Here is a 24135-nt window from a genome sequence, read left to right as displayed (position 1 = left end):
GTGTTTGAACTTACATGACTATCAGTCTAAAAGCAAGTAGATATAGTTATGGCTTAACATACTTGAAAACCAAGGTAACCACAAATCAAAAACCTGTAATAGATTTGCAAAAACCAAAAAGAAAGGAACTCAAGCATAATACAAAAGAAAACCATCAAACCACAAAATGAAAAACAAAAAGAAGAAAGGAAAAAAGAACTACAAAATCAACTAGAAAACAAGGATCAAAATGGCAATAAATATATACTTATAATTATTTTAAATGTCAATAGACTAAGTTCACCAATTAAAAGACATAGAATGGCACACTGGGTAACAGAACAAGAACCTACAGTAAATAATAAATGATGGAGAGGGTGTAGAGAAAAGGGAATCCTGATGGGAATGTAAAGTGGTGCAGCCACTATGGAGAGCAGTATGGAGGTTCCTTAATAAACTAAAAATAGAGTTACCATATGATCCTGTAATCCCGCTTTTGGACATATATCTGGAAAAGATGAAAACTCTAATTCAAAAAGATAAATGAACCCCAATGTTCATAACAGCACTATTTACAATAGGCAAGACATGGAAGCAACCTAAATGTCCATAAAGAAGATGTGGTGTATATATATATATATATATACACACACACGCAAAGGAATATTACTCAGCCATATAGAAGAATGAAATATTGTCATTTGCAGGAACATGGATGGACCTAGAGATTATCATTAAGTGAAGTCAGGCAGAGAAAGACAAATATCATATGATATCACTTATATGTGGACTCTAAAAACATGATACAAATGAACTTATTTACAAAACAGAAATAGACTCAAAGACATAGAAAACAAATTTATGGGGGGGGGGATAGCCAGGGGGAGATAAATTAGGAGTTTGGGATTAACATACATACTACTGTATTTAAAATAGATAAACAACAAGGATTTACTGTGTAGCATAGGAAACTATATTCAATATCTTGTAATAACCTATAATGGAAAAGAATCTGAAAAAGAATATATATATATATATATATATATATATACACGGAATCATTTTGCCATACACTTGAAACTAACACAATGTTGTAAATTAACAATACTTCAATTCAAAAAAACAAACAAAAAAAGGGACACCAGCCTTGAAAATTCCCTGATCAGACAAAACCAGTTTAGTCAAAGAAATAAAGCTTAATTTAACCTATTTTTGGAGGCTAATGTGACCTGGGTCATTTCTTACATGTATCTCTGGAAATTGTGGCAAAACTTGGACTGTTTTCCTAGGTTGATATGACCTAACCACTGAAAATTCTAATACTGTAACCAACCACTGTGAAGAATAAATGGTAATGTTTTTTCACTATATAAGCTGCTTTATAAAAGTATACCCCTGAGCCCCATTCCATCTTTTGGTTTGAGTGCTCCTGGCTTGCAAGCTATCTTTTTCATATGTGTACAATATACTTTTACTAATTAAAGACAAACAAAAAAAAAAACAACCAAACAAAAAAACCCAAGAACCTACAATATGCTGCCTACAAGAGACCCACTTTAGGGTGAGAGACACACATAGGTTGAAAGTGAGGGGATGGAAAAAGATATTTTATGCAAATGGAAATAAGAAAGTGGAGGTAGCAATACTCATATCAGGCACAATAGACTTTAAAAAAAGTCCATAAAAAAATAAAAAGAAGGATACTATATAATGATAAAGGGATCAATACAAGAAAATATTACACTCATTAACATATATGCACCCAGTATAGGAGCACCTAAACATATAAAACAAATACTAACAGACATCAAAGGAGAAATTGATGGAAATACAATAATAGAAGGAGATTTTAACACCTCACTGACATCAATGGACAGATCTTCCAAACAGAAAAATCAGTAAGACAGAGATCCTAAATGACACAATAGAACAGTTGAACTTAATTGATACCTACAGGACACTACATCCAAAAAAAACAAAAAAAAAAACCCAGAATGGAAGTGCACATGGAACATTCTCTAGGATAGACCACATACTAAGACACAAAATAAACCTCAACAAATTTTAGAAGATAGAAATTATTTCAAGCATCCTTTCTGACCACAGTGGTATGAAACTAGAAATCAACTACAGAAAGAAAAACAAGAAAGTTTAAATGAATTTATTTACAAAATAGAAATAGACTCACAGGCATAGAAGACAAACTTATGGTTACCAAAGGGAATGAGGGGAGGGGAGAGATAAATTAGGAGTTTGGGGTTAACATATACACACTACTATATATAAAATAGATAAACAACAAGGACCCACTGTGTAGCACAGGGAACTATACTTAATATCTTGTAATAACCTATAATGGAAAAGAACATGAAAAAGAATATATGTATATATGTATAACTGAATCACCTTGCTGTACACCTGAAACTAACACAACATTGTAAATTAACTATTCTTCAATTAAAACAAGAATTAAAGTATAGCCTAAAAAAAAAACAGAGAGAAAAAAATGATTACATGGAGACTAAACAACATGCTACTAAAAAATACCAATATGCCAATCATGAAATCAAAGAGGAAATCAGAAGATATCTCGAGACAAATGATGATGAAAACACAATACAAAAGCAGCTCTAAGAGAGAAGTTCATAGCAATACAGACTTCTCAAAAAAACAAGAAAAATCTCAAATAAACAACCTAAACCACCACCTAAAAGAAGTAGAAAAGAAGAACAAACAAAACCTAAAGTAAGCAGCAGGAAGGAAATAAAAATCAGAGAGGAAATAAAGTAGAGATTTAAAAAATAGAAAAAAAATTAATAAAACTAAGAGCTGGTTTTTTGAAAGGATAAACAAAATCAACAAACCTCTAGCCAGGCTCACCAAGAAGAAAAGAGAGAGGACCCAAATAAAGTAAGTAAGGAAAGAGGAGAAATAATTGATACCATGATACCACAGAAATGCAAAAAAAAATCATAAGAAAATACTATGAACAGTTATATGCCAACAAATTGAACATCCTAGAAGAAATGGACAAGTTTCTAGAAACATATAGGCTGCCAAGACTGAGTCAAGAAGAAACAGATAATTTGAACAGACTAGCCTCTAGAAGTGAAATAGAGTCTGTAATAAAATAAATAAATAAATAACCCAAAAAACCCTCCCTGCAAACAAAAGTCCAGAACTTGATGGCTTCACTGGGCAATTCCACCAAACATACAAAGAACATTCGCCTATCCTTCTCAAACTCTTCCAAAAAACTGAAGAGGAGGGAACACTCCCAAAGTCATTCTATGAAGCCACCATCACCCTTATATAAAAACCAGACAAAGACACTACAAAAAAAAGAAAATTATAGGCCAATATCTTTGATGAATACAGATGCAAAAATTCTCAACAAAATATTAGCAAACCTAATCCAACAACATATAAAAAGGATCATACACCATGATCAAGTTGGATTCATTCCAGGGTTGCAAGGATACACAAATCCAGGGTTCAACATAGACAAATCAATCAATATGATACACCACATCAACAAAAGAAAAGACAAAAACCACATGATCATCTTCATAGCTGCAGAAAAAGCATTTGATAGAATTTGACATCCATTCATGATAAAAACTCTCACCAAAGTGGGTATAGAGGGAACACACTCAACATAATAAAAAACAATTTATGACAAACCCATGGTCAATATAATACTTAACGGTGAAAAGCTGAAAGATGTCCCACTAAATTCTGGGACAAGATAAGGGTGCCCACTCATGACATGATACTCTATATAGAAAACTCTAAGGACTCCACAAAAAAGCTACTAGAACTAATAAATTCAGCAAGGTAGCAAGATACAAGATTAACATATAGAAATTTGTTGCATTTCTTTACTTTCTCTTATATTTTATTGTTAGTGTAAAGAAATAATCCCATTTAAAACTGTCAAAGAAAGAAAATACCTAGGAGGTGAAAGACCTATATGCTGAGAACTATAAAACGTTAAGAAAGGAAACTGAAGATGATTCAAAGAAATGGAAAGAATTGGAATTGGAAAAAATTAATATTGCTTAAATGGTTATACTACCCAAAACAATCTACAGATTTAATGTGATCCCAATCAAATTACCATTGACATTTTTCACAGAGCTAAAATAACGCTAAAATTAATATGGAATCACAAAAGACCCAGAATTGCCAAAGCAATCTTGAGGAAAAAGAACAAAACTGGAGGCATAACCATCCCAGACTTCAGACAATACTACAAATCTACAGTAATCAAAACAGCATGGTATTGGCACAAAAACAGATGTATAGATCAATGGAATGGACTAGAGAGCCTAGAGAAATAAACCCACACACCTACGGCCAATTAATCTTTGACAAAGGAGCCAAGAATCTACAATGGAGAAAAGACAGTCTCTTCAGCAAGTGGTATTGGGGAAGCTGGAGAGCCTCACGTAAATCAAAGAAGTTAGAATATTCTCTCAATACCATATACAAAAATAAACTAAAAATACTTTAACTTAAATGTAACATGACATGATAAAACTCCTAGAAGGAAACATAGGCAAAACATTCTCTGACATAAATTGTAGCGATATTTACTTAGATCACTCTCTCAAGGCTAAATGAATAAATAAATAAAGGCAAGCAAAAATAAACAAGTGGGACTTAATCAAACTTAAAATCTTTTGCACAGCAAAGGAAAACATCATCAAAATGCAAAGACAACCTACGGAATGGGAGAAAATATTTGCAGATGATGCAATGCAACTGACAAGGGGTTAATATCCAAAATACACAAACAGCTATACAACTCAATATCAAAAAAACCCCAACAACCCAATAAAAAAAAAAATAGGCAGAAGAGCTAAATAGATATTTCTCCAAAGAAGACATACAGATGGCCAAGAGGCACATAAGATGTTCATCATCACTATTAGAGAAATGCAAATCAAAACTACAGTGGGGTATCACCTCACACCAGTCAGAATGGCCATCATCAAAAAATCTACAAATAATAAATGCTGGAGAGGGTGTGGAGAAAAGGGAACCCTCTAGCACTGTTGGTGGGAATGTAAATTGATACAGCCACTATGGAGAACAGTATGGCGTTCCTTAAAAAACTAAACATAGAACTACCATATGACCCAGCAATCCCTCTCCTGAGCATATATCTGCAAAAAACCATAATTCAAAAAGATACATGCACCCCAGTGTTCATTCCAGCACTAATAGAGTTACCATATGATCCTGCAATCCCACTCCCAGGCATAGATCTGGAAAAAGTGAAAATTCTCATTCAAAAAGATACATGGACCCCAATATTCAAAGCAGCACTAGTTACAATAGCCAAGACATGGAAACAACCTAAGTGTCCATCAACAGATGAATGGATAAACAAGATGTGGTATATACAGACACTATGGAATATTATTACTCAGCCATAAAAAAGAATGAAATATTGCCATCTGCAGGAACATGGATGGACCCAGAGATTATCATACTGAGTGAAGTCAGACAGAGAAAGACAAATATTATATGATATCACTTACATATGGAATCTAAAAAGTGATACAAATGAACATAGTTACAAAACAGAAACAGACTCACAGACATAGAAAACAAATTTATGGTTACCAAAGGGGAAAGGACTGGGGGAGGAGTATGGGATTAACAGATATACACTACTATATATAAAATAAACAACAAGGATTTACTGTAGAACATAGGGAACTATGTTATATATTCAATGTCTTGTAATAACCTATAATGGAAAATAATTGGAAGGGTATATATATATTATGCATAACTGAATCACTTTGCTGTACACCTGAAACTAACACAGTATTGTAAATCAACTATACTTCAATAAACAAAAAAGGTCTGTGGCTCAGCCTGAGTTTTGGAGAGAACCGTGGGGCTGGTGGAGATTCCCAAACACTGGACAGCTGGCCAGTTGCATCAGGATGACATCAGAAGTTTTCAACACATGCCTGATTCTCAGGGTCTGCTCCTTATAGAACCTCACTCAATAGTTCTGGGATAGGAAGTGAGTGAGCACATGTGGCAGAGACTTCTTTTTTCTTTTGGTTAACAGCTTTATTGAGATATAATTCACATATTTTACAATTCACCCATTTAAAATGTACAATCCAGTGGTTTTTTGTATATTCACTGAGTGATGCAACCACTTCCATGACCAAATTTGGAACATTTTCATCAGCCCCTAAAAAAAACCTTGTGCCCATTCATCATCAGTCTTCAATCCTGCTATCACCCCAGCCCTAGGCATACACTAATCCACCTTCTGTCTCTATAGGTTTACCTATTCTGGACATTTTATATAAATGGAATCATATAATATGTTGTATTTTGTGACTGGCTTCTTTCACTTAATATAATGTTTTCAAGGATTCATCTATACTGTAGTATATATCAATATTCAATTCCTTTTTGTGGACAAATAATATTCCATGGTATGGATAGGCCACCATTTATTTATCAAGTCATCATTTGATGGATGTTTGGGTTGTTTCCAGTGTTAGGCTATTGAATAATCCGCTATGAACCTTCATGTACAAGTGTTTGTGTGGACAAGAATTTTTTTTTTTTTTTTTTTTTTTTTCGGTACGCGGTTCTCTCGCTGTTGTGGCCTCTCCCGTTGTGGAGCACAGGCTCCGGATGTGCAGGCTCAGTGGCCATGGCTCATGGGCCTAGCCACTCCGTGGCATGTGGGATCTTCCAGGACCGGGACATGAACCCGTGTCCCCTGCATCGGCAGGCAGACTCTCAACCACTGCGCCACCAGGGAAGCCCAAGAATTATTTTTAAAGTGCTCCCCTAGATCAGTGGGAGCACCTTCTCAATCAGGGGTAATTTTGCACACCAGGGCACCAGGCAATGTGGAGAGAAATTTTTGGTTGTCACACCTGGAGGAGGAGTGCGTCTGGCATAGAGTGGATACAATTCCCTAGAGTGCCATTATTATGTGCAATTGCTTATATACAGCCAAGGGTTACCAAAATTAGTGCTTTGCTAATGTTTCCTAAGGACTGATTTAACATTCAATGGGGGAGCCTGGATGGCAAACCCTGTTCTCAGGTGTTGCCATCTCCCGCTGTGCGTGTGCATAGCATAGCTGGAATTCCTGCCAATTTTACGTGGAAGCTTTGTTGTTATTGCATCATCAGTGTTGTTTAGAGAGGATCATGGTTTTCTCTTGCAGTTTTTCCTGCATTTTAATGATAACTTTTTGTTTCTTTTCATCCTTGGCAATCTGGTTCATTGTGGGTTTGTGTTGTCAGCCCTGGAGGTTGTGGTAGGGAATGTTTCATTAACACTACTCCGTCACTTAGGTTCTAAGTTGTGTGTATTTATTTTTGCGCCTAATTGTCACTTTAGCCTATCCAGCTTCTGCTTTCATGCAGAAACAGCACTCCAGTTTTACTTTGGGGACCCCTTCCCCAACCCTCGTGTGCCTAGTCGGGCTGTGTAACTTGGAGTCTTGCCTCCCCTGCCTCCCTCCTTGCCCCTGCCCCAGGCGTGTTCAGCTACCCAGGCTAGCCAAGAACAGCACATCCTTCTTCTAGCCATAGTGAGCCTGGGTTCGGGGATGGGGTCTGACCCATTCTAGACGATCAGGGTCCTCACTATGAGTTGGCAAATGGATGCTCATTAGGAGGGAGCAGGCTGGCCTCTTCCTCTAGGACAGTGGTTCTTAAAGCCAACACTTCCTTTTTATAAATAGTTTGTTATTATCCCTTTAACACACCAAAAGGGAATTCATAGATAATACATATGCCGTTAAAAAAATGTTGCCCTAACTCTAATGCAAAAGAGAAAAATCGCTCATAAAAAATAACAATAAAAATAGTTTATAGAAACAGTTTATAATGGAATAATAATGCATCAATATATACATGCATGGGCATGCCTATACTAGAAGATATAAGATAATTATATGCTTGCCCCAAACATATAGAATCACTGTGAGCAGAACACTGACAGACGGAGACCTGTACAGGTGAGCTGTATGGTACCTCTAATACCATTAGTGACATTACCATTGGTGATGTGATACCTGAAATAGTGAACAGCCCTTGTTAAAATTCCAAACAAAAGAAAGTACAATTTTTCCCTCACTTTACACATGGTAGTATTCATGGACAATTCAGTGTATATTAAAACTGTACAGCAATGGGAATATATGTATACATATAGGTGATTCACTTTGTTATACAACAGAAGCTAACACAACATTGTAAGGCAACTATACTCCAATAAAGTTGTTAAAAAAAAAACTGCACAGCATATCTAGGGGCCTACCAATGTGCTCTCTCGGGACGGGGGCCAGGGTACTCTATCTTTGCTCTCTGTTCTTCTGCCTCTTTCCAGGTCACCAGTATCTCCCAGAAAGGAGCTTATATACTCTTCTGGCCTGTGATTTTGGTGGTTGCCATCCAGGGGACTTCTCTAGATCACCTGGCTCTGGTGGTCAGTGGGGTTTATGCTTGTGGGCCCCGTAGAACTGTAAAAATGAAGAGTTCTTAACTGGCTACCACCCCCAGGGAGAGTAGAGCAGCAGAGAGGCAACAGACTGAGGAGCCCAGTCTTTCTGTGAAAGAGGCCTATTAGCTTATCTTCATAGCTATGACCTGAGGCTCAGACTTCTAATTAGACACACACCTAAGGCCATCCGTAATCCTCTCCAAAGGCCTCAGAATGTGGGTGCTATCTTTGCGTTAAGTTTTCTGCCATGCCCCAGAGTGCAGGTACTCTTGGCAGTGCCCCAGTTTTTACATCTGTTACCCTGGTTTTTGTGGCTGCCAACCAGGGGACATGCCTATATCACCTGTCTGTGGTGGTCAGCAGGGCTTTTGTTCACAAGTTAAATAAGATTGTAGCAAATAAAAAAACTATTCTTAACTGGTTATAACCCCAGGGCTCAGTGCAAAGGGAGCAGACAGAAACAGCCATCTTAGTCTTCCCCCAGAAAAAAAAATTTACATACTTTAAAAGCTGCAGCCTGAGGATCTACTCTTCAATCAGCCTGAATCTAGGTGCTGACTGAGGTCATCTCCTCTGAGACACTGACAGGTCTTTGCACACTCTCAACTACTAGGAGCCACTTAAAAAAAAAAAAAAAAAAAGGCTGCACAAAGGTTTGAGGACAAAAAAGAGCTAGGCAGGGTTGAACAAAAAGGCTCACCTCCAATACGAGGTTATTCCTTTAAGACTGGAAGTGGTGGTTGCTTTATCTAATGCATAGAAACCAACACAGAGAGTCAAAGCAAATGAAACAGAGGAATATGTTCCAAATGAAAGAACAAGATAAAACTTCAGAAAAAGGCCTTAATCAAATGGAGATAGAATTATCTCCATTTGATTTATCTGATAAAGAGTGATTTATCTGATAAAGAGTTCAAAATAATGGTCACAAAGATGCTCACCTAGCTGAGGGGAAGAATGGATGAACAAAGTGAGAATTTCAAAAAATACATAGAAAATATAAGATATTACCAAATATAAGTCACAGTGCTGAAGATACACTAACTGGACTGAAAAATACACCAGAGGGGTTCAACAGCAAACTAGATGTAGAAGAAGAAAGGATCAGTGAGCTCAAAGAAAGGGCAGTGGAACTTACCCTATCAGAGTAGCAAAAAGAAATAAACAATGAAAAAGAATAAAACAAGCTTATGAGACTTATGGGAAAACATCATGTGGACAAACATTCACATTATATGCGTCCCAGAAATAAAAAAGAGGGGCAGAAAATTTATTTGAAGAAATAACGGAGAAAAACTTCCCACACTGGGGAAGAAAACATATCCAGATTCAGGAATCCCAGAAAATTCTAAATAACGGGAACTCAAAGAGACCTACATGAAGATACATTACAATTAACATGTCAAAAGTTAAAGACAAGGAGAGAACCTTAAGAGCAAGAGAAAACAGCTTGTTAAGTATAATACAAGGAAACCCTCGTAAGACCATCAGCAGATTTTCTTTTAGCAGCAACTTCACATACCAGAAGGGAGTAGAACAATATATTCATTCAAGTGCTGAAAAAAACAAAAAGCCAACCAAGAATACTCTACCAGGCGAAGTTGTCATTCAGAATTGAAGAGATAGAGTTCTCCAGAAAAGCAAAAGCTAAAGGAGTTCATCACCAGTAGACTGGCCTTAGAAGTTAAAGGGACTCCTTTAAGCTAAAACAAAAGGGTGCTAATTAGTAACAAGACATGTGAAATTAAAAATCTCACTGGTGAAGGTAAATATTAGTAAAATTCAACATAATCTAATGTTGTAAAGGTGGTGGGTTAATCACTTATAAAGCAAGTGTGAAGGTTAAAAGACAAAAGTGGTGAAACTAATTATAATAATTTAAGGGATACACAAGAAAAAAGATGTAAAATGTGAAATTAAAAGCAAAATGTAGGGGTGGGGAGTAAAACTGTAGAGCTTTAGAATGTGTTCAAACTTAAGTTATCAACTTAAAATATATTGTTATAAATATAAGTTGTTTTATATAAGCATCATGGTAAACACAAAGCAAAAACTTATAGTAAATACACAAAAGAGAGAGGGGAATCTAGCATACCACTATAGAAAATCATCAAATCACAAAAGAAGAAAGCAAGAGAAGAAGAAAGGGACAGAGGAACAACAAAACAGCCATAAAACAATTAACAAAAAGGCAATAAGTACATGCCTATCAATAATAAAATATAAATGACTTAGATTCTCCAATCAAACAACAGAGTGGCTGGAGCAGAAGCAAGAAGAACTACAGAAGCAAGAAGACAGCAGAAGCAAGAAGGATTACAATCCTGCAGCCTGTGGAACAAAAAACACATTCACAGAAAGGTAGACAAAATGAAAAGTCAGAGGGCTATGTACCAGATGAAGGAACAAGATAAAACCCCAGAAAAACAACTAAATGAAGTGGAGATAGGCAACCTTACAGAAAAAGAATTCAGAATAATGGTAGTGAAGATGATCCAGGACCTCGGAAAAAGAATGGAGGCAAAGACTGAGAAGATGCAAGAAATGTTTAACAAAGACCTAAAAGAATTAAAGAACAAACAAACAGAGATGAACAATACAATAACTGAAATGAAAAATACGCTAGAAGGAATCAATAGCAGAATAACTGAGGCAGAAGAACGGATAAGTGACCTGGAAGACAGAATGGTGGAATTCACTGCTGTGGAACAGAATAAAGAAAAAAGAATGAAAAGAAATGAAGACAGCCTAAGAGACCTCTGGGACAACATTAAATGCAACAACGTTTGCATTATAGGGGTCCCAGAAGGAGAAGAGAGAGAGAAAGGACCCGAGAAAATATTTGAGGAGATGATAGTCAAAAACTTCCATAACATGGGAAAGAAAATAGCCACCCAACTCCAGGAAGCACAGAGAGTCCCATACAGGACAAACCCAAGGAGAAACATGCTTAGACAAATAGTAATCAAATTGGCAAAATTAGAGACAAAGAAAAATTATTGAAAGCAGCAAGGGAAATCAACAAATAACATACAAGGGAACTCCCATAAGGTTAACAGCTGATTTCTCAGCAGAAACTCTACAAGCCAGAAGGGAGTGGCATGACATACTTAAAAGTGATGAAAGGGAAGAACCTAAAACCAAGATTACTCTACCCAGCAAGGATCTCATTCAGGTTCAATGGACAAATCAAAAGCTTTACAGACAAGCAAAAGGTAAGAGAATTCAGCACCACCAAACCAGCTCTACAACAAATGCTAAAGGAACTTCTCTAAGTGGGAAACACAAGAGAAGAAAAGGACCTACAAAAACAAACCCAAAACAATTAAGAAAATGGTAATAAGAACATACATATCAATAATTACCTTAAACGTGAATGGACTAAACGCTCCAACCAGGCCTGCTCCACAGGCTCGCTGAGTGGATACAAAAAGAAGACCCATATATATGCTGTCTACAAGAGACTCACTTCAGACATAGGGACACATACAGACTGAAAGTGAGGGGATGGAAAAAGATATTCCATGCAAATGGAAGTCAAAAGAAATCTGGAGTACCAATACTCATATCAGATAAAATAGACTTTAAAATAAAGAATGTTACAAGAGACAAGGAAGGACACTATGTAATGATCAATCCAAGAAGAAAATATAACAATTATAAATATATATGCACCCAACATAGGAGCACCTCAATACATAAGGCAACTGCTAACAGCTATAAAAGAGGAAATTGACAGTAACACATTAATAGTGGGGGACTTCAACACCTTACTTACACCAATGGACAGATCATCCAAACAGAAAATTAATAAGGAAACACAATTAAATGACACAATAGACCAGAAAGATTTCATTGATATTTATAGGACATTCCATCCAAAAACTGCAGATTACACTTCCTTCTCAAGCACGCACAGAACATTCTCCAGGATAGATCACATCTTGGGTCACAAATCAAGCCTCAGTAAATTTAAGAAAATTGAAATCATATCAAGCATCTTTTCTGACCACAATGCTATGAGATTAGAAATCAATTACAGGCAAAAAAATGTAAAAAACACAAACACATGGAGGCTAAACAATACGTTACTAAATAACCAGGAGATCACTGAAGAAATCAAAGAGGAAATCAAAAAATACCTAGAGACAAATGCAATGAAAACACGATGATCCAAAATCTGTGGCATGCAGCAAAAGCAGTTCTAAGAGGGAAGTTTATAGCTATACAAGCCTACCACAAGAAACAAGAAAAATCTCAAATAAACAATCTAATGTTACGTCTAAAGGAAGTAGAGAAAGAAGAACAAACAAAACCCAAAGTTAGCAGAAGGAAAGGAATCATAAAGATCAGAGCAGAAATAAATGACATAGAAACAAAGAAAACAATAGCAATGATCAATAAAACTAAAAGCTGGTTCTTTGAGAAGATAAACAAAATTGATAAACCATTAGCCAGACTCATCAAGAAAAAGAGGGAGAGGACTCAAATCAATAAAATTAGAAATGAAAAAGGAGAAGTTACAACAGACACTGCAGAAATCTAAAGCATTCTAAGAGACTACTACAAGAATCTCTATGCCAATAAAATGGACAACCTGGAAGAAATGGACAGATTCTTAGAAAGTTATAACCTTCCAAGACTGAACCAGGAAGAAATAGAAAATATGAACAGACCAATCACAAGTAATGAAATTGAAACTGTGATTAAAAATCTTCCAACAGACAAAAGCCCAGGACCAGATGTCTTCACAGGTGAATTCTATCAAACATTTAGAGAAGAGCTAACACACATCCTTCTCAAACTCTTCCAAAAAATTGCAGAGGAAGGAACACTCCCAAACTCATTCTATGAGGCTACCATCACCCTGATACCAAAACCGGACAAAGATACTCCAAAAATGAAAATTACAGACCAGTATCACTGATGAATATAGATGCAACAATCCTCAACAAAATACTAGCAAACAGAATCCAACAACACATTCAAAGGATCATACACCATGATCAAGTGGGATTTATCCCAGGGATGCAAGGAATCTTCAGTATATGCAAATCAATCAATGTGAAACACCATATTAACAAACTGAAGAATAAAAACCATATGATCATCTCAATAGATGAAGAAAAAGCTTTTGACAAAATTCACCCATTTATGATAAAAACCCTTCAGAAAGTGGGCATAGAGGGAACCTACCTCAACATAAAAAAGACCATATATGACAAACCCACAGCAAACATCATTCTCAGTGGTGAAAAATAAAGCATTTCCTCTAAGATCAGGAACAAGACAAGGATGTCCACTCTTACCACTATTATTCAACATAGTTTTGGAAGTCCTAACCACGCAATCAGAAAAGAAAAAGAAATAAATGGAATACAAATTGGAAAAGAAGAAGTAGAACTGTCACTGTTTGCAGATGCCATGATACTATACATAGAAAATCCTAAAGATCCCACCAGAAAACTACTAGATCTAATCAATGAATTTGGTAAAGTTGCAGGATACAAAATTAATGCACAGAAATCTCTGGCATTCCTATACACTAATGATGAAAAATCTGAAAGAGAAATTAAGGAAACTCTCCCATTTACCATTGCAACAAAAAGAATAAAATACCTAGGAATAAACCTACCTAGGGAGACAAAAGACCTGTATGCAGGAAACTATAAGACACTGATGAAAGAAATTAAAGATGATACCAACAGATGGAGAGATATACAATGTTCTTGAATTGGAAGAATCAATATTGTGAAAATGACTATACTACCCAAAGCAATCTACAAATTCAATGCAATCCCTATCAAATTACCAATGGCATTTTTTTTTTACAGAACTAGCACAAAAAAAATCCTTAAAATTTGTATGGAGACACAAAAGACTCCAAATAGCCAAAGCAGTCTTGAGGGAAAAAAATTGAGCTGGAGGAATCAGACTCCCTGACTTCAGACTGCACTACAAAACTACAGTAATCAAGACAATGTGGTACTGGCACAAAAACAGAAACATAGATCAATGGAACAAGATAGAAAGCCCAGAGATAAACCCACGCACCTATGGTCAACTAATCTATGACAAAGGAGGCAAGGATATACAATGGAGAAAAGACAGTCTCTTCAATAAGTGGTGCTGGGAGAACTGGGCAGCTACATGTAAAAGAGTGAAATTAGAACACTCCCTAACACCATACACAAAAATAAACTCAAAATGAATTAGAGACCTAAATGTAAGACCGGACACTATAAAACTCTTAGAGGAAAACATAGGAAGGACACTCTTTGACATAAATCACAGCAAGTTATTTTTTGATCCACCTCAGTGGATCAAAGAGTAATGGAAATAAAAACAAAAATAAACAAATGGGACCTAATGAAACTTAAAAGCTTTTGCACAGCAAAGGAAACCATAAACAAGACGAAAAGACAACCCTCAGAATGGGAGAAAATACTTGCAAATGGATCAATGGACAAAGGATTAATCTCCAAAATATATAAACAGCTCATGCAGCTCAATATAAAAAAAACAAACAACCCAATCCAAAAATGGGCAGAAGACCTAAAGAGACATTTCTCCAAAGAAGACATACAGATGGCCCAGAAGCACATGAACAGCTGCTCAACGTCACTAATTATTAGAGAAATGCAAATCAAAACTACAATGAGGTGTCACCTCACACCAGTTATAATGGGCATCATCAGAAAATCTACAAACAACAAATGCTGGAGAGGGTGTGGACAAAAGGGAAGCCTCTTGCACTGTTGGTGGGAATGTAAATTGATAGAGCCACTATGGAGAACAGTATGGAGGTTCCTTAATAAACTAAAAATAGAATTACCATATGACCCAGCAATCCCACTACTGGGCATATACCCTGAGAAAACCATAATTCAAAAAGACACATACATCCCAATGTTCATTGCAGCACTATTTACAATAGCCAGGTCATGGAAGCAACCTAAATGCCCAACGACAGATGAATGGATAAAGATGTGGTACATATATGCAATGGAATATTACTCAGCCATAAAAAGGAAAGAAATTGTGTCATTTGTTGAGACGTGGATGGATCTAGCGACTGTCATACAGAGTGAAGTAAGTCAGAAAGAGAAAAACAAATATCGTATATTAACACATATATGTGGAACCTAGAAAAATGGTACAGATGAACCAGTTTGCAGGGCAGAAATTGAGACACAGATGTAGAGAACAAACGTATGGACACCAAGGGGGGAATGCAGTGAGGGGTGGTGGTGGTGGTGTGGTGAATTGGGAGATTGGGATTCACATGTATACACTGATGTGTATAATAAAATGGATGACTAATAAGAACCTGCTGTATAAAAAAAATAAATAAAATTCAAAAATTAAAAGTTTGCCCCCCCCAAAAAAAGAGTGGCTGAATAGATACAAAAAAAAAGACTCATTACATGCTTCCTACTAGAGCTTCACTTCAGATATAAGGATACACACATGCTAAAAGTGAAGGGATGAAAAAAGATATTCCATGCAAATGGAAACCAAAATAAAGCTGGAGTAGCTATACTTAGACAAAATAAACTTTAAGATAAAGGCTGTAATAAGAGACAAAGAAGGGCATTACATAATGCTAAAGGTATCAATCCAATAAAAAGATATAACATTTTTAAATGTTTATGCACTCAACATAAGAGAACCTAAATATAGAATATTAACAGACCTGATGAAAGAAATAGATAGCAATACAATAATAGTAGAGAAATTTAATACTTCACTTTCATCAATGGATAGATCATCCATACAGAAAATCAATAAGGGAACATTGGTCATAAACAACACAGTAGACTAGATAAACTTAAACACTTAGAGAACATTCCACCCAAGTAACAGAATACACATTCTTCTCAAGTGGATGTGGAACATTCTCCAGGATAGATCATATGTTAGGCCACAAACAAGTCAATAATTTGAGAAGATTGAAATCATGTCAGCATCTTTTCCAACCACAATGGTATGAAACTAGAAATCAATTACAAGAAAAAAAACCTGGAAAATTCAATAGTACGTGGAGATTAGACAACATGCTACTGAACAACCAACGGTCAAAGAATAAAAAAATACCTTGAGATAAATGAAAATGGAAATACAACATACCAAAACCTATGGGATGCAGCAAAAGCAGTTCTAAGTGGGAAGTTCACAACAATAAATGCCTACATAGAGAAACAAGAAAAATCTCAACTAAAACATCCCAATGTTGTATCTTAAGGAACTAGAAAAAGAACAAATGAAACCCGTAGTAGAACTAAGGAAAAAACAAGGATCAGAGTGGAAATAAATGAAATAAAGCCTAAAAAGACAATAGTAACTATAAAAAAAACCTAAGGTTTTTGAAAAGATAAAACTGACAAAACATTAGCTACGTTCATCAAGAAAAAAAGGACTCAAAATCAGAAATGAAAGAGGAGATGTTTCTACTGACCACAAAAATATAAAGGATCATAATTACTATGAACAATCATACACCAACAAATTGGACATCCCAGAAAAAATTCCTAGAAACTTACCAAGATTGAATGATGAAGAAATAGAAAATCTGAACAGACCAGATAGTAATAAGGAGATTGAGTCAGTAATCAAAAACTTCCCAACAAAAGTCCAGGACCAGGTGGCTTAACTAGTAAGTTCAACCAAACATTTAAAGAATGCCAATCCTGGGCTTCCCTGGTGGCGCAGTGGTTGAGGGTCCGCCTGCCGACACGGGGGACATGGGTTCGTGCCCTGGTCCGGGAAGATCCCACATGCCATGGAGCGGCTGGGCCCGTGAGCCATGGCTGCTGAGCCTGCGCATCCAGAGCCTGTGCTCCGCAGCGGGAGAGGCCATGACAGGGAGAGGCCCGTGTACTGCAAAAAAAAAAAAAAAAAAAAAAAAAAAAAAAGAATGCCAATCCTTCTCAACTATTCTAAAAAATAGAATGTACACTTCCAAACTCATTTCATGAGGCCAGCATTACTGATACCAGAATGAGACAAGAACACCACAAGAAAAGGTCAATATCCCTGATGAACATAGATGCAAAAATCCTCAACAAAATATTAGCAAACTGAATTCAACAATACATTAAAAGTATCATACATGATAAAGTAGAATTTATTCCAGGGATGTAAGAATCGTTCAGTACCCACAAATCAATGTGATACCACATTGATAAAATAAAGGATAAAAACCATATAATTATCTCAGTAGATGCAGAAAAAGATTTGACAGAATTCAACATCCATTTATGATAAAAACTCTTAACAAAGAGGCTATAGAGGAAATGTACCACACATATATGGTGCATTTAATAAAGGCCATATATGACAAGCCCATAGCTAACATCATTCTCAACAGCAAAAAACAAAAACCAAAAACCAATAAACCAAAAAAAAAAAAGTGAAAAAATTTCCCCTAGAATAAGAAACAAAACTTTTCCCCTAAAATCAGGAACAAAGCAAGAATCCCCACTCTTGCCACCTCTATTCAACATAATATTGGAAGTCCTAACTACAGCAATTAGTCAAGAAGAAGTAAAAGTTATCCAAACTGGAAAGGAAGAAATAAATTGTCATTATTTGCCGATGATACGATATTATGTACATAAAATCTTAAAGATACCATCCAAAAACTTGTTGGAACTAATAAACGAATTCAGTAAAGTTGCAACATCTATACACTAATAATGCACAGTCAGAAAGAGAAATTAAGAAAAATCCCATTTAAAATAACATCAAAAAGAATACCTAGGAATGCATTTAACTAATGAAGTAAAAGACCTCTATACTGAAAACTATCAGATATTGATGAAAGAAACTGAAGACACAACTAGTTGCAAAGATATTCCATAAGAATGGATTAGAAAAATAAATATTGTTAAAATGTCCATACTACCCAAAGCAATCTACAGTTTCAACATAATCCCTATCAAAATTCCAAAGGCATTTTTCACAGAAATAGAAAAAATTCTAAAATTTGCATGGAACCACAAAAGGTCCTGAGAAAGAAGAACAAAGTAGGAGGCATCATGTGCTCTGATTTCAAATTATATTACAACGCTCCAGTAATCAAAACAGTTTGGCATTGACATAAAAACAGACACACAGATCAATGGAACAGAATAGAGAGCTCCAAAATAAACCCACACATATGTGGTCAATTAGTTTATGGCAAAGAAGTCAAGAATATACAATGGGGAAAGGACAGTCTCTTCAATACATGGTTCTGGGAGAACTGGACAGCCACATGCAAAAGAATGAAACTGGACCACTAATTTACACTATACCCACAATTAACTCAAAATGGATTAAAAACTTAAACATAAGACCTGAAACCATAAAACTCCTAGAAGAAAACATAGGCTGTAAGCTCCTTGACATTGGTCTTTGCAATGAATTTTTGGTTGTGACACCAAAAGCAAAGACAACAAAAGCAAAGACAAATAAGTGGGACTAAGTCAAACTAAAAAGCTTCTGCACAGCAAAGGAAACCATCAATAAAATGAAAAGGCAACTTACCGAATGGGAGAAAATAATTGCAAATCATATAATCTGATAAGAGGTTCACATCCCAAAATATATAAAGAACTCATACAACTCAAGAGCAAAAAGAAAAAAATCTGATTAGAAAATGGGCAGAGGACATTCTTTTCCAAAGAAGACATACAGATGGCCAACAGGCACATGAAGACATGTTCAACATCACTAATCATCAGGGAAATGCAAATCAAAGCCACAATGAGAGATCGCCTCACTTCTGTTAGGATGGTTATTATCAAAAAGACAAGAAATAGGGCTTCCCTGGTGGCGCAGTGGTTGAGAGTCCGCCTGCCAATGCAGCGGACACGGGTTTGTGCCCTGGTCCGGGAAGATCCCACATGCCGCGGAGTGGCTGGGCCTGTGAGCCATGGCTGCTGGGCCTGCGCGTCCGGAGCCTGTGCTCCACAGCGGGAGAGGCCACAACAGTGAGAGGCCCACGTACCGCAAAAAAAAAAAAAAGAAAAGAAAAGAAATAAATGTTAGTGATGGATGTGGAGAAAAGGGAAGCCTTGTGAACTTTTGGTGGGAATGTAAACTGGTTCAGACACTATGGAAAATAGTATGGTGTTTCCTCAAAAATTAAAAATAGAACTACCATATGAATCTGGCAGTTCCACTTCTGGGTATTTATCCAAAGGAAACAAAAACATTAACTTGAAAAGATATGCACTCCCATGTTCAATGCAGCATTATTTACCATAGCCAAGACATGGACGTGTCCGTCAATGGATGAATGGATAAAAAGATGTGGTGTACACACACACACACACACACACACACACACACACACACACACACACACAGAGGAATAATATTCAGCCTTAAAAAAAAGAAGGAAATCTTGCCATATGGCAACATGGATGGGCCTCGAGGGCATTATGCCAATGAAATAAGTCAGAGAAAGACAAATACCATATGCTTTTACTTATTTACGAAATCTAAAAAAGGATAAAAGCCTGAGCTCACATATACAGAGAACAGATGGTGGTTGCCAGAGGCAAGGGTGGAGGGTGGACAAAATGGGTGAAAGAGGTCAAAAGGTACAATCTTCCAGTGATAAAAAAGTCATGGGAATATAATACGATGGTGACTATAGTTAATACTATATTGTATATTTGAAAGTTGCTAAGAGCATAGATCTTAAAAGTTCTCATCACAAGGAAAAAATGTGTAACTATGTGTGGTGATAGAAATTAACTAGACTTATTGTAGTGATCATTTCACAATATATATAGGTATTGAATCATGTTGTAATGTTATGTCATTATGTTATATAAATCTCAATTAAAGATAACCCCATTTTATATATTAAAGTCATTTGCAGAGTCTAGACTCAGTTCATTATAGATAGGCTTTCCACTGACATGAATGTCCAGTGGGATGTTAGAAATTTGTGTAGAACATGAGAATTCTTCTTTGTATAGGAGTGCCCCGTACTCTGCAGGATGTGTAGCATGAAACTCAAGCACTAGCTCCCCACCAACTCCAACCATCCCCACAGATTTCCAAGATGACTTCTAGGGGGGTGCTGCTGCCCCCCACCCAAACTCCTCTCATTGAGTAGCACTGTTCCAAGATGGTGAACTTTACGCTAGGGCTGCCTGCGGTCCTCTCTCCCAGCTTCATGGAAGCAGCCATTTGTGGAAGCTACGTATGAAGCCAACGTGGAGAGGATGGCAGAACAGAGAGGGGGCAAGAGAGAAAGGCAGAGTCCTCAAGATATTATTTGAGCTCCTGGATCCAGCTATGCCTGAAGGCAGTCTAACATCTATACTTCCCCCTTCACATGAACATTAAATGTCCTTTTTGTTGCGTTTGGTTTCTGACATGTGCAAACAAAAATTTACTCTAACACATGCTTCAAAAGGCAGTTGTAGACCAACTTTTTTTTTTGCTTGTTCAGTTTTATTTTATCATTACTACTGACTTATTTTTTTTCTCCTGCAAAGTAGGAATAGAAAGGGAAGGGGAACTCTAGGGTGTTACGTTCCACTAGGTCAGACTTAGTGAAGCGTGTGAGCAAGTGACTCTACCTTCACTTTTTCTCATGGAATTGATCTACACCCCGCCCCGCACCCCACCCCCGCCCCACACACATGAACTCTAGCAGGCACATTCATACACTATGGTCACGTTCTCTGGGTATAACTGATTGGACCAGGGATGCACCACTCAAATTCTCTTTCCCTGGAATTTCAACCCAGGGCCTGGTGGACTGAAGCACTGTCTCCACGGCTGGAACTCTTACCAGGTAACAATGAGCACTAGGGTCGGGGAGGGGGAGAGCTATAAAGCAGCTTTATTCTGCCAGGTGACTTCGGGAAATAGGGGAAACTGATTAGCAGATACATAGAAAGAAGAAAAGAGACAGTTTCAGGAACGTTCTAGTTCCAAGATCCACTGCTTCCCAAGATCCAACTCTAGTCTGCTCTTGGGCTCTTTAAGAAGCCCTGTATCTTAAGTGAATTCACTTAAGTGAATTTCCAGTCTTTGTTTACATCTCCAGTGGGTTGCTATTACTTGTCTCTAAAGAATTCTAATCTAACACTTTATTCTTATAGGTATTCTAAGTTCTCTCCTCACATCAAATCAGATCACCGGGAAGCCACACTGCATGGTGAGGGTAAGGGGGTGGGTCGTCCCTGCAGAACCAGGGGGTTGGGAGAGGTGGTGGGGAGCTAAGTGTTGCCCTTGGCTTTATTTTTAATTTTTTTTCAGAGTTTCTTTCATTTTTTTTAAAAACATCTTTATTGGAGTATAATTGCTTTACAATGGTGTGTTAGTTTCTGCTGTATAACAAAGTGAATCAGCTATATGTATACATATATCCCCAAATCTCCTCCCTCTTGCGTCTCCCTCCCTCCCACCCCTCTAGGTGGTCACAAAGCACCGAGCTGATCTCCCTGTGCTTTGCGGCTGCTTCCCACTAGCTATCTATTTTACATTTGGTAGTGTATATATGTCCATGCCACTCTCTCTCTTCGTCCCAGCTTACCCTTGGCTTTAATCAAAGGTCAACACAAGAAACAACCACAGGCTTTCACAATCAAATCTAGAAATCCAGGCTCTGAGCCTCATCAGCTGTCTCTTTGGGTAAGTTACTTAACTCCCCTGATCTTTAAACTTGGGCAATAATGACAACCTACCTCCCAGGGTTGCAATGGCAGCTCAGTGAGATGAAGACAGAAATGTGCTCAGCACAGTCGTCTGTGCTCAGTAAATATTTCTCCTATGTCCTCCCCTTTCCTCTTTGCCACCTTGCTCTTAGCTGTTAACCAGTTCCTCAGTGTCGGCACAACAGGTAATACCTCTCTTGCACTTGAATTTTAATCTGAAATTCTGACAAAGCACAGAATGATAGAGGAGGACTGGGTCTTAAAGGTTATCTAGTCCAATCCCCACCCTGTTTAATTTAAATTTTTTTTAATTTTTAGAAGGTTAGAGTTGCATATAGGTTAGAGAGTCAACTAATTCTATAAGGCTTATGAAGGCGAACAGCAGTCTCTAGACCTCACCACCATCTTACCCTCCCTAGAGGCAATCTTTCCTTGTATCTGGCTGATAACCTCCATGCCACTAAATACCACGCTTGTAATGCCACATGTTTTTCGGGATCAGGCATCCTCTATTGACCTCTCACTATAGAAAATGAGGATCTGCTCCCTTATGTTGCAGATCAGGAAGCTGAAGTGGTTCAAGACCAGTGACTTGCCTAAGGTCTCACTTAGATAATTTGAGGTTGAGGTCAGAATTGGTTTTTTTTTTTAAAGCTTCTAAGCATTGTCTCACATTCGATGCAAGTTTGAGAGTTGCTGCCAAGGCAGTGAGAGCTTCGGAGGTGGCACTTCAGCATTCAAGTCTTGGCTCGGATGCCTCTGGCTATGTCCTCTTGAGAAAACATGTTCCGAGCCTCAGTTTCTTTATCTCTAAAATGGGCACACTTTTAAGAACTTACAGGAATAAAGGGGGACGACATGGTCAAATGCTGTGTGAAGATGAATGATTGCGAGTTCCAGCTACAAAAGCATAGGCACAGTAGGGGCTTCCCAGAGCCTCATTTTCCTCATCAGCACAATGGGCCTCACCTGGCCCCATCTTACCTCTTGCTCCTTCACTCCAATTCAATGGCCTTATCTCTGTTTCTCCAACTGAACTAAGGGCTTCCTCACACTTGCCCATTTTTCTACCTCAAACACTTCTCTTTCTCACTCTCTTCACAGGCTCTTCATCTGACTAATCCTGACTCACACCTCAGGTCTCAGCTAACTGTCCGTGGTTCAGGGAAGCCTTAGCCTTTGCCCCTGACTCAGGGATGACCCCCCGACGCTTCCCCAACCCCATGCATGCTCTGTGCTCTATGCTTGTCCTGCATAGAACAGATCGTGCTTAGAATCTATTGTGTTTTTTTCTTGCTGAATGTCTGAGACTGTATGAGCACTGAAACAACATCTGCACGATTGCCAGGTACCCACAGCCCGGGCACAGGGCAGACACATGGTAGGTCTCCACTAAACATTCTCTCTCTTGCCTGAATACCAGTCCATCTTGCTGGACCGGCTCACTGCTGGAACCACCAGCTCAACCTTGCTCTTTCAACTCCCCGACTAGAGATGCAGAAAAGCTGGTTGTCCTCAAGTTCATGTTTATTTCAACAAAAGCTGAACAGGAAGACAGGCTTAGCAGGCAGGGCATACCCAGGCAGGTTATTGTTTACAGGGTGTCCTGGTCTGGCTGGTAACGCACTGCCTTCATCGCCAGCCATGGACCTGTGGCTCTCATTTCCCTTGAAGGAACCAAATCTTCTTTATATGACTCCTTAAACAATAGAGGGTCAAGTGGCAGGGAGAGCCCAGCTCTGCTGCAGAGCTGCGGGGCATCACTGCAATTCACATAGTATCCCTGCAACTGAGGAACGCGAGCCAAAAAGAATCAAAAGCAACAACACAACTTTTCCGAAAAGGCATTCCAAGAAAGCTCTGTACCCTCAGAAAAGGGTGGCTTGGGTCATTTCCAGTTGTACTGTTGGGAAAAGAGTTGTCTTTTTAAACTTTCAAATACAAAGATACTATTCAGTGGCAATCATGTGTTCCTGATTTTTGT

The sequence above is a fragment of the Delphinus delphis genome, chromosome 17, assembly GCF_949987515.2.
Source record: "Delphinus delphis chromosome 17, mDelDel1.2, whole genome shotgun sequence".
Classification (NCBI taxonomy): domain Eukaryota; kingdom Metazoa; phylum Chordata; class Mammalia; order Artiodactyla; family Delphinidae; genus Delphinus; species Delphinus delphis.
The sequence above is the reverse complement of the archived record's forward strand: the minus strand, read 5'-3'. Positions refer to the sequence as shown.